The 12,220-nt window shown below is 42.7% G+C and overlaps 1 protein-coding gene across 4 annotated transcripts in view; it reads right to left on the bottom strand.

Annotated features, from left to right (window-relative positions):
* Nucleotides 1-12,220, bottom strand: part of fhod1 (formin homology 2 domain containing 1) — a 483,544-nt gene that overhangs the window by 272,279 nt on the left and 199,045 nt on the right. The gene's annotated exons all lie outside the window — the stretch shown is intronic.

Here is a 12,220-nt window from a genome sequence, read left to right on the forward strand (position 1 = left end):
TATCAAAACCTATAAGCAGAGTTGGTGGCAGAACATGGCCTGTTTTGATGAACAGATCCATGAAAAATCACTAATGAGGATCATCCTGCACTGCTCCCTAAATCATCTTCACTGTCACTGCTGTCTCTGGGAGATTGAACTCTACAACATGCTGCAGGTGGGTGGGAGTCAAACAGTATTCTGAAAGCATGTATAAAATGAACTAAGGACTCCAGGCTGGGAAGAGATCAGGAAATAGTTTGAGTAAATAGAATTATTAGTTCACAATGACTGGCTAGTCCCAATAGAAATTACACAAATGTAAGACAGTTCATTGAATCACTACTGTACAATGACACAGTTCAACAACCTCTGCATCATTATTTTTTGTTGGATGCAGTTCAGTTATCTGTTTTCTTTATGCACACTCCCCTCGATACACAGTGAAGGCCAACAGGAAGAGGAATGTACAATTCCATATGCTCTGAAACACATTTGTTAAAAATACATCAATGGAGGGCAGCATGGTGGCACAGTCGTTAGCACTGCTGCCTCACGGCACCGAGGTCCCAGGTTCGATCCCGGCTCTGGGTCACTGTCCGTGTGGAGTTTACACATTCTCCCCGTGTTTGCGTGGGTTTTGCCCCCACAACCCAAAGATGTGCAGGGTAGGTGGATTGACCACGCTAAATTGTCTCTTAATTGGAAAAATGTATTGGGTACTCTAAAAAAAATTTTAAAACATCAATGTGACAATTTGGGTCACAGTAATTACAAGCTAGGATTCCTTTCACATCCGCAGTATTTGAACAACTCTGGTTTAAATGTGCTGCATTGCCCACAAGTGGTTTCTTCACAAAGAAAGAACAGTTTAAATTAGAAGTGTCCGAACTATAACCTTGTGCCCTTTCTGATCCAAAAAACCCACAGCAACATGACCAGGTTCGGTTTCCACTTTTACGATTGATGCAAGGTCATTGACCTGAAATGTTAAACCCTATTTATGCACGCAGATGCTGTCTGAACAGAGTGTTGAATTTCAAGGGGCTCTTCTCAGTGTTTGAATAATCCAAAATTAGCAGCGGTGAATAAATGCACCTACTGGGAGCCTGGAATTAAATTCTCGAAGCTGCTCTCAAAGCTCCACAGTTTGCACCCACGTGGAATACAAGACCGCAAAGCTTGCACAATCAGTAGGAAAAAAAAAAGCCAGCAGCACATTTCAGATCAATAAGTTTTCAGAAATTTCAGTGGATCAGAAGAAATGCCACCATGAGAGGAAGTCAATCTGATGTTCATGCTATTTCCCCTAGATTATCAATTGATCCTGCAAAATCAATGTTTGGGCTAAACAACATTGACAGCCTTTTCGACATTGAGACAAGATTGTGTCCCATTTCCAGGCCTTCGCCAAGAATGTTTTCAGTCCCCTCTGGAAATACAATCCCATCCTTCATTCAATGCTGCTGAAATCCTGACCCATAATGTCATCACCCCAAGAACTGATTTCTCCAGTAAGCCCCAAGTTAAACTCCCAACTCTTGGAAGTTCACATTTTGGTCCTACCCAACACTACTGGCACTTTATACATGAATCAAAGCATCAAATCCCTCCAGAGCCGACCTCTGCACTGTGACATTATGTGAAATGTTCACAATACAAAGGGTTAAAGTCATATCAAAATTAACTACTAGATGGAGCGAGATGCAGAACTATATAAAGCACTGAGTCACAGGCTTCTGGGAGAAGGCTGGGGAGGAGCAGTCACAATATGTAGTGTACAGTTATAGATAGAGTGTAGAGACTAGTAGTAGTAAAGTGTAGATTACTAGATTATTGTACACTATAGGAGTAAGTTAAAAGGAGCTTTAATAATTAGGAAATAAAAGTTAGCTTTGGAAATGAACTTAACTTCTGTGGTCTTTGTGAACACTACAACATCCATCCTGGTAACAGAGTCACAAAGAACACCACATGCACCATGCAAATCATTTTCCCTAACCCTATATTTCCATATCTCTAATACCAATTTACTTGTCACTGCCATTGCTGATCCTTCCTTCTGGAGTTCTCTCCCCAAACAGTTGCCTTTGCTATCATCCTGGATCTTTAAAGTCTCTTTAAAATCAACCAACCCCAAAATGGTTCCTTTTCTCTTGGTTCCTCTTATCTTTCCTGCCCATAGGCCAGCTTGTCTACTATATATTCTAGTCAAAAGTTCTTTATTTTATGTGAAGGATCTCAATACAAGACAGTTCATTTGGAAGAACACTGGAAATGAAAGCATGCATATGTCTCCACGTGCATTATTATACGTGCGGGCGTATCAGAACACACATTTAGTTCAGAGTATGCTGGTTGCAAGTTCTGTAGTGGGCATGCCTACCCTTTGTTTCTAGTAAACCAGGGGCAGATTTGGAAAAATTCAATTACAGCAAAGCTACCACAGGTAGTCTGTTGGAAGGTAATTGGAAACGGTGAAAGATTAAAAAAAACATGCAGGTAGCTCAATTATTTTCAACTGTCCAAATGAACCACAAACTAGATTGTTCCAGATTACGGAAGGTTTTTGACTAAAAATGGAAGAACAATGCAGTGAGTAAAAGTGAACCCAAAGAGACAGTGGTACACCATGGACTTGGGACTGAAAATGAAACATCCTTGTACAGTCTGCTTGGAACACCAGTAACTGAATCTGAAGGTTTGCACCTGTAAACGATAAACTAAAATGGAGCTTGTAATGATGACAAGCTTGTAAATTGATGATTTCTCCAAATCACTAGCTGTTTTCTGGAGCAACCAACACTAATTGCAGTGTCCTGCTCATTCCAGAGCCCTGTCTGAAACAACCATCCTTTTTTCCCCTTAAAAGTACAATAACATCTACTTCAACCACTCCCTGTGACAATGCATTCCATGCCCCAACAACTCTGAATAGACATTTTTCCTAACTTGTCTCCTCATTCACAGTGACCATCTTAAATTAATGATCCAATGCCACACAAATCAGAGGACCTAGTCTTTCTCAGTGCTATCCAAAAATAAGGTTAGAGATCAGAAACACGGTTCGTTCTGCACCCCACCAACATCTTCCATTCTATCCACTATTACACAGTAAGGACATGGAACAGGGTCTGGTTTAAAGGACCTCCTCATCATCAATTGACACCTTATAGAGGGTACTTAATCCATATGAGTTTTTAAAAAAATAAATTCAAAGTACCCAATTCTTTTTTTTTCCTAATTAAGGAGAAATTTAGTATGGCCAATCCACCTAGCCTGCACATCTTTGGGTTGTGGGGGTGAGACCCACGCAGACAGGGGAAGAATGCGTAAAGTCCACACGGGCAGTGACTCGGGGCCAGGATCAAACCCGGGTCTTCAGTGCCGTGACATAGAAGTGATAACCACTGCGCCACCATGCCACCCCAATCCATATCATAGAATTTGCAGTACAGAAGGAGGCCATTTGGCCCATCGAGTCTGCACCGGCTCTTGGAAAGAGCACCCTACCCAAGGTCAACACCTCCACCTTATCCCCATAACCCAGTAACCCCACCCAACACTAAGGGCAATTTTGGACACTAAGGGCAATTTATCATGGGCAATCCGCCTAACCTGCACATCTTTGGACTGTGGGAGGAAACCGGAGCACCTGGAGGAAACCCACGCACACACGGGGAGGATGCGCAGACTCCACACAGACAGTGACCCAAGCTGGAACCGAACCTGGGATCCTGGAGCTGTGAAGCAATTGTGCTATCCACAAGGCTACCGTGCTGCCCGGTTGAGTTGAGAAGGGTTGGGGATTGGCATTGAAGGATGCAGTAGTGTTATTTGATTATTTTTTTCACCAAAGATAGGAAGAGGAACTTTGCATTCCTTTGGTTGGGATGAAAGACGTCTATGATGCAATATCCATAAGTGGACTCTGGATAGATTGAGCTTGTTGGGACCATCTGTTTCTCTTCCCTCGATCTGAGAGTTTTTGACATTCTAAAAATCTCTTCATGTTTTTCTGCTCATTTGTGTCTCATAGACATCTCAATTGCTATTTTGTTTCTTAAAAATTTAGAGTACCAATTCATTCTTTTCCATTTAAGGGGCAGTTTAGTGTGACCAATCCACCTAACCTGCACATTTTTGGGTTGGGGGGCGAAACCCACGCAAACACGGGGAGAATGTGCAAACGCCACACAGACAGTGACCCAGAGCCTGGATCAAACCTGGGACCTCGGCACCGTGAGGCTAACCACTGCACCACCGTGCTGCCCCTCAGTTGCCATTTTAAATGAGCCCTTAATTCATATTCATGAGCACTGATCTTCGCGTTGACTGCCTTTGACCCAGGACCAATAACAGTAAGGGAAATTTGTAATTACTTTAAAATGTTTGCACAATTTGTAATTGTTTTAAAACATACTTGGATGTTTGCATCAATTCTAAAGGGATCAATTATCATTTTTAGATAACCTGGAGACCCTTGATCAAGAGAAAAATGAGAATGGATTTCTGAGCAGTGGGGATGCATGGGAAGGACTACTGCCACTGTTCACTTCCGAGAAATTGTATGCCGAGAATCAGCCATACCATGGAAAGGTGAAGGCGGTTCCAGTAGATCTATGATCTATGATCTACTGGGCAGCAGGGTAGCATGGTGGTTAGCATAAATGCTTCACAGCTCCAGGGTCCCAGGTTCGATTCCCGGCTGGGTCACTGTCTGTGTGGAGTCTGCACGTCCTCCCCCTGTGTGCGTGGGTTTCCTCCGGGTGCTCCGGTTTCCTCCCACAGTCCAAAGATGTGCGGGTTAGGTGGATTGGCCATGCTAAATTGCCCGTAGTGTCCTAATAAAAGTAAGGTTAAGGGGGGGGGTTGTTGGGTTACGGGTATAGGGTGGATACGTGGGTTTGAGTAGGGTGATCATGGCTCGGCACAACATTGAGGGCCGAAGGGCCTGTTCTGTGCTGTACTGTTCTATGTTCTATGTTCTATGACACTACGACCGAGGGGAGCAGAGTGTTGTGAAGGTTCTGAAAAGATGTGTGTCATTGTGTGGAAGATTGCATGAGTGGAACCCAGTTTACATGAAAGATCATGTATGTGGAGCATCAGTTACGTAGTTGAAGGAAAGGGACTAGAATTCTGTTCGAGGAAGATTGCCGCTGGAAGAATTGGTGCCATAAAGATGGAGTGAGCTGCCTAGAAAAAATTAGATTCATCTTTGTTGCATTTTCTATTCTTCATGCAATTTATAGTTCATAGCAACCGTGAACCACCTGTTAACTTATCTTTAATTTACGTTGATTCTGAAGATGTGAAAGTTAGAAAAAAATTAAATCTTGTTTGGTAATTTTTTCATTTGAGAATGTTTGGTAAATTTAGTTCTTTTAATTTATGGACCCTCATGTGGATTGTTACAGAATTTTAGGACACATATTAGGGTCCAATCTGCATAACCTGCAGTCAGAGCAGAGGGTGATTTATAATGGCACAGAACGTCTTGTAGAAATTGTACTAGGGAACAAAGTGGTAAGCTTGTACCTTCCCATAGCCTAGCATGTGTTCCAAGAACCCTGAAAAGGTTAGTGTGGTAAACATGTACTTCCTTCACATGGCCACAATAAGTCTTGACCATAAACAATGTTAGAGAATGAGAGTTGGAAGGGCCGATATAGGAATAGCAATCAGTTCAGCCTTGGGATGCAAAAATGCTGAGGGGCAAACAAACTAGACAGACACTAATGGATGGAAAAGGAAGGAACTAGCAAATGAACCAACCCTATGAAGCAGAAATTAGGGCAGCTAGCTACAATCACACAATAGAAAAAAGTCAAACTGAAAGACTCACAAGAAATCTGATTCACATCTGGTAACAATTCAAGGAATAGGTTTACATGTGAAACAGGAAAAATGATTCAATGACACTCCCATGTAGACCTGCCCTCTACCACAGCTAATTACCCAAATTAGTGCAAAGTAATTGTACTAGACTGTGGTTGCACAATGTGAAATTACCACTTTAAGTGCCCTCCCATCTCAACCATCTCACCATTGGCAGCTGTGCCTTCAGCCGTACAGGCCTTAGGCTCCAGAATCCCCTTCCAAAACCTCTGCCTTCCTCTCAGCATTCAACCTGTTACTTCAAAACTACAAGTTTAACAGAATTTCCTTGCTTTTGTACTCTCCTCGTCTATCAATAACTTCCAGGATGCTGTGGGCTTTATTAACTGTTCTCTCAACGGGCAGCACGGTGGCACAGTGGTTAGCACAGCTGCCTCACGGCACTGAGGTCCCAGGTTCGATCCCGGCTCTGGGTCACTGTCTGTGTGGAGTTTGCACATTCTCCCCGTATTTGCGTGGGTTTCGCCCCCACAACCGAAAAGATGTGCAGGGTAGGTGGATTGGCCATACTAAATTGCCCTTAATTGGAAAAAATTAATTGGGTACTCAAAATTATTTTTTTTTTTTAAATTCTCTCAACTGGTCCTGACACCTTCACCGATGTATGCATCTATACACCAAGGTCCGTCCCCTCCTGCACCCCCTGTCGAATTGTAACCTTTATCTTTTATTGTCTCCCTGTGTTCTTCCTGCCAAAATAGATCACTCACTCTTGCCCATGTTAAATTTCACCTGCACTTGTCTGCCCACCAACTTAGTTGCTCTACACTACTCTCATCGTAGTTCACAATGCTTCCAAGTTTTATATCATCCACATGTGTTGCCCTGTTCACCAAAGTTCAAGGTCACCAATATATTTCAGGAACAGCAAGGGTTCCAACACTGACACTGGGGAAATCCACTATAAACCTTCCTCCAATCCAAAGAAATGTCCCAAGAAGGTGGGAATTGCATTTCAGTTGAGCTGCTTTTTACAAAAATATCCTTTTATCGATGACTAGCAGGTTGTTTGCTGAAGTAATATTTAATGGTACCAGCTGAATATAAATAAAAACTCAATTCAATTTCGACCTTAAGCCTCATGGCATATAGCTGCAGCTGATTAAGTGTAGAAGCTGTATGGAGAACATGTTTGTGTCATCAGCTGATAGCTCATTAATTAGTTCAAATAATAATGACTTAACACTGTGAGGCTCCACAGCTTCTGGTTTTATGATTAATTTTGCTGCAGATTTTGAAATAAAAATGAATGCTTAGCCGGTGAACGAATAACACTAAGAGTATGAAATGGTACGAGTCCAACATAACAAAGAGTTTTGTAACCTTGTATTGTGTCAATTTCTCATGCTATCCTGAAGCTGAAAATCTAATTGAAGGCGCCATCCAGCCTCTTAATATTGCGTAGAAGGGAAGAGGAACAACATTTTGTGTAAAGCATTCACGAGATCTTTTGTAGCTGCCTTCTCAACTTTTTAATGGAGGAAGCTTTGATTTCACCCCATAATCATTCCAGGACACTTGGCAAGTCAGCCTTGAATGCTGGCTGAGAACTGCTCAAGTCAGCAGTGGGTCAGCCCACGAGTGTCTCCAATGATGATGCACCAGCCAGCAATTCTCTCAGATCCAATCCAGAGGGACTAGCAATTTAAGAATTCAGTAGCAACATAATACCAGCAGTGCTCAACTAGTGTATGCCAGACAACAGAGATAGCTAGCCAGTACAAACCAATCCAAAAGATGCATAATATTTCAGATTCTTATAACGCCATCATGTTAGTAATACAGTCAAAACTGGATCAGGGCACATCATCTATATCATTATTTTTTTTTGGAAACCACAGTTATTCCAAAATGACAGCCACAGAATGCACAGGAGATGTGATTTTGCTGTACATAATGCAAAGGGAATTATCGGAATTATTGTCACCCTGACTACGAAGAGAGTGACTTATTTTATTTCATGCTAAGATAGCAATGTCACCTTACTGGGTTTACAGTTATAAAAATAATAACTGAAATCGGGGTCGGGCGTTGGCCAGAGTGTTTGAAAAGTTACAAAAGGTTGAAATTCCCCAAATTAAAGGCTATCTGTATTATTATAAGGTCACTGTGACTGCTGGAATCAGGAAGATGTAGAGGTGGGGGGTATGGAAGAAAGAGAAAGATAGATACAATCATATGTTCCCCTTTAATTCACTGTGCCAATCATTCATAATGCGCAGGTGCCAATAATTCATAATGGGCAAGCAAAGGGCAAAATATCTCTGCATATCCTGACTCCTCATGGCTCATTAAAAGTGGGCCGCGCCCACAATGTCACACCACGTCACAGTTCTTCATCCTCATTGTGCAATATTAAGAATACCATAGGAAAACTAGCAGTGGTTCAACACAGCAGCTTCCTCTTAATGACAATTCGTCAACATAACTTTCTCACAGGTTATCGTTCTTCTGAGAAATCGCAATTACCATCTCTGCAAAGGGTAAAATTGACTGACAACGGTGTTGAGCCTCCCAAGTGGATGACAAAACTGAACCAAGCCCTAAAATAACAGAAGCAAAGGTTAAAGGTAATTTGTTACCATCAGCCGAGCAGCGAATTCACACTGAGTTTTATAACCGCTCTGAGGATTTTTCAAAGATTGCAATGTTCAGAAGGCACACGGTATACCATTAACATGTGGTGATGTCTCCAATGAGACATTAACGATTTTGACGCAGTCACGGCAGGTTTATTAGACAGCAATTTTCAGAGGTCTAACACCCCATCAAGACGGCCAGTCCACATTACATTTATTTTTAATGCAAGGTATGTGGTGGGGGAGGGAGAAATCTTCAAGTTATGAGGTATGAAAACAGCTGCATCTTAGCCATGTTCTAGGTGATAGGTCGTCTGACACCACTGACCCCAGAGGGGAGTCACTCGCTGCGGCACATTGATAACTTTTCATGCCAACTTTCGATATAGAGCTCTGCGAGTCCTTATAAGGCAAATTCACTAAACTAGATCATTGCAACATTAGCACGGATTGCACTTCAAAAAAAGCAAACAACACATTCCTACACATGCTGCCAGGCGTAATCTTGCCATCTGGATAATTTACAGTATAAACAGCTCGTTGATTATAATGCCACAGTGGCCAATTTGCACAAACTGATATTTTATTGTGACATGGCTGCATCATTAAAACGGAGACATCTCCTTTTTATTTCCACTCCACAGTAACCATGCAAATCATTTGGTTTACCCATTCAACCTTTAAGTATGGACTGTCATGCAGCCCTGGCTTGGTGAGCTGATGGTGAGGGAGCTGTGGTCCAACTCCACTTCATCAAGCCTGCTGCTCACTGCATGTCTAGGTCTCGACTTACACACATCAACAACACCTCCCTTTATGTCCTAAAAAACATCCATCAAGGCACTTCACAGCAGTGGTGCTAGAATTTCAAAAGATTTCTCATTGAAACAGATAAAAGAGATATTTGGAGCAGTGATAAAGAAGCTTAGTCGAGAGGTAGGTTTAAAAGAGTGCCTTACAAGAGGAGAGAGACAGTTGAAAGCATGGCCATCAATGATGGAACAACTAAAATTGGGAATGCTCGTGAGGTCACACATGGAGGAGCGCAGACATCGTGAGAGGATTTTGGGGCTTGATGGGATTACAGAAATAGAGAGGGGCAAGGCCATGGAGAGATTTGAAAACAGAGGCGAGAATTTTAAAATCAAGATATTCAAGGTCAAGGCAAGTAATTCTGGAATGTCATTTGAACAAGGGTTCAGGGGTCAGGGGAGTCAGCTGAATGGGAAAGTTGAGGTGGGAGCATGGAGCTGCTTTGCCAGCAGTTTATCAGAATGGTTCTTGAGCAAGTCTCTGAACAGTATTCTGTCTCTTGGCAAAAAAAGAAGATAACAAATTACAAATACTTATCATTAACAATACACTAATGATACCATGCAACTTATTAGAGACCAACAGATAAAATATAAATTAAAACACCATTTATAATTGCACTGTAAAACACTATACAATGTGAAATATCACATGGGATTGTTTTAAGATGACCATGTGACAAAGCTCAGTTCCTGAAGAGAAAAGAGGCTTTACCATGTGACCCCTGAAGTAGCTAATGGCAACTGCAGGAAGTCTTCATCGATTGCCACTTCCTTTTACTAACCCAGCCTTCCAAAGCAGTTTATAGAAACAGTCACTTTTCTAATTATTCTTGCTCTATCTAGGAAAATATAAAGCCAAGAACGTACTCAAAAAATTATATTGTACTTGTCGTCGGAATAGAGTGTTTTTTAAGTGAGTCCACCAAAATGCTGGGAGACTAAATGAAAGGTGTCAAATCAATGCTTTCCTGGAGTAAGGTGTGATATGCCTTCCAAACACAGGTAGAAAATAAATTCCATATCTTCAGTTACTTTGAGTTCTCATCAATAGTTTCCACATTTACAGTTGAACTTGGTGAATTTCAATGAAATTGACTGGGTTCTTAATTATTTCTTCGTTTGTTTAAAAAGAGGAGCAAGGATTGACTTTATAAACTGAAGCTTAAACAATGAAGCTGCTTCAAAGATGAACAAGAGTTGACTTTACTGAACCATGTTTTCTTTATGAGCTAGTTCTTTTGAATGGCAGAGCTTTAACAAATATACATTTGAACAAAAAAGTTTGTTCCTTAAATGGTTGGAAATAATTACCTGCCCCAAGCCATCTGGTTTGGCTGGCAAGACAGTGTGTGCAATCTGACCAGAGAGACAGGAGATTCCTAGTTCAATTCCTAGCGGCTCTCAGTTCATCTCAGTTGGAGTGTTACTACACACAGCCAAAAGTGTTGTGCATATTTACTGATGTTGTATTTTCCGATCGTGTCTTTTCCCAGTTCTGAATGGGAAATAATGGGTGTGATTTGGAACAAAGTCCCCTCGCAAGCGCGTTTAGCCGTGTTCTTCCTGGCGCTCACAGTGCCAAGAAACACATGGCTATTTAACTCGAGTCACATTGAATAAGGGGCCTGAACAGGGAACACGTGGCCAAGACCTCATATAGCCCCATCTTGTACAGTGGGGAGCTCTGCTCGCTGGACATCCCTATTGTAGCGAGAAATTGGGACCCCATTTTTAAATGGCATCCCGATCTCCAAGAGGCCCAAAACAATCCCGACCTCCCCCCACCAAGCCCAAATGCACAATGGGTTGGTCCCTACCCCCTCGGCATCCATGGAAGTTGGCAGTGCCACCTAGGCAGTGCTAGGCTGGCACCCAGGTGGCACTGCCATGGTGCAAGGCTGACACTAAGGTGCCAGGTTGCCCCTTGGGCACCATCCTGCCCAAAGGGCATGTAACTGGGGCGCCTTCGATCCCCTGGGAGATCCCCCACGAGTGCCGTTCCGTCTCAAGGAACAAAGAACAAAGAAAATTACAGCACAGGAACAGGCCCTTTGGCCCTCCCAGCCTGCGCCGATCCAGATCTTTTATCTAAACCTGTCTACTATTTTCCAAGGTCTACTTCCCTCTGTTCCCGCCCGTTCATATACCTGTCTAGATGCCTCTTAAATGATGCTATCGTGCCCGCCTCTACCATCTCCGCTGGCAAAGCGTTCCAGGCATCCACCACCCTCTGCGTAAAAAACTTTCCACGCACATCTCCCTTAAACTTTCCCCCTCTCACTTTGAAATCGTGTCCCCTTGTAATTGACACCCCCAATCTTGGAAAAAGCTTGTTGCTATCCACTCTGTCCATACCTCTCATAATTTTGGAGACCTCAATCAGGTCCCCCCTCAACCTCCGTCTTTCCAACGAAAACAATCCTAATCTACTCAACCTTTCTTCATAACTAGCACCCTCCATACCAGACAACATCCTGGTGAACCTCCTCTGCACCCTCTCTAAAGCATCCACATCCTTCTGGTAATGTGGCGACCAGAACTGCACGCAGTATTCCAAATGTGGCCTAACCAAAGTCCTATACAACTGTAACATGACCTGCCAACTCTTGTACTCAATACCCCGTCCGATGAAGGCAAGCATGCTGTATGCCTTCTTGACCACTCTATCAACCTGCGTTGCCACCTTCAGGGTACAATGGACCTGAACTCCCAGATCTCTCTGTACATCAATTTTCCCCAAGACCCTTCCATTGACCATATAGTCCGCTCTTGAATTTGATCTTCCAAAATGCATCACCTCGCATTTGCCTGGATTGAACTCCATCTGCCATTTCTCTGCCCAACTCTCCAATCTATCTATATTTTGTTGTATTCTCTGACAGTCCTCCTCGCTATCTGCAACTCCACCAATCTTACTATCATCTGCAAACTTGCGAATCAGACCAC

This window comes from Scyliorhinus canicula, chromosome 9, assembly GCF_902713615.1.
Source record: "Scyliorhinus canicula chromosome 9, sScyCan1.1, whole genome shotgun sequence".
NCBI lineage: Eukaryota > Metazoa > Chordata > Chondrichthyes > Carcharhiniformes > Scyliorhinidae > Scyliorhinus > Scyliorhinus canicula.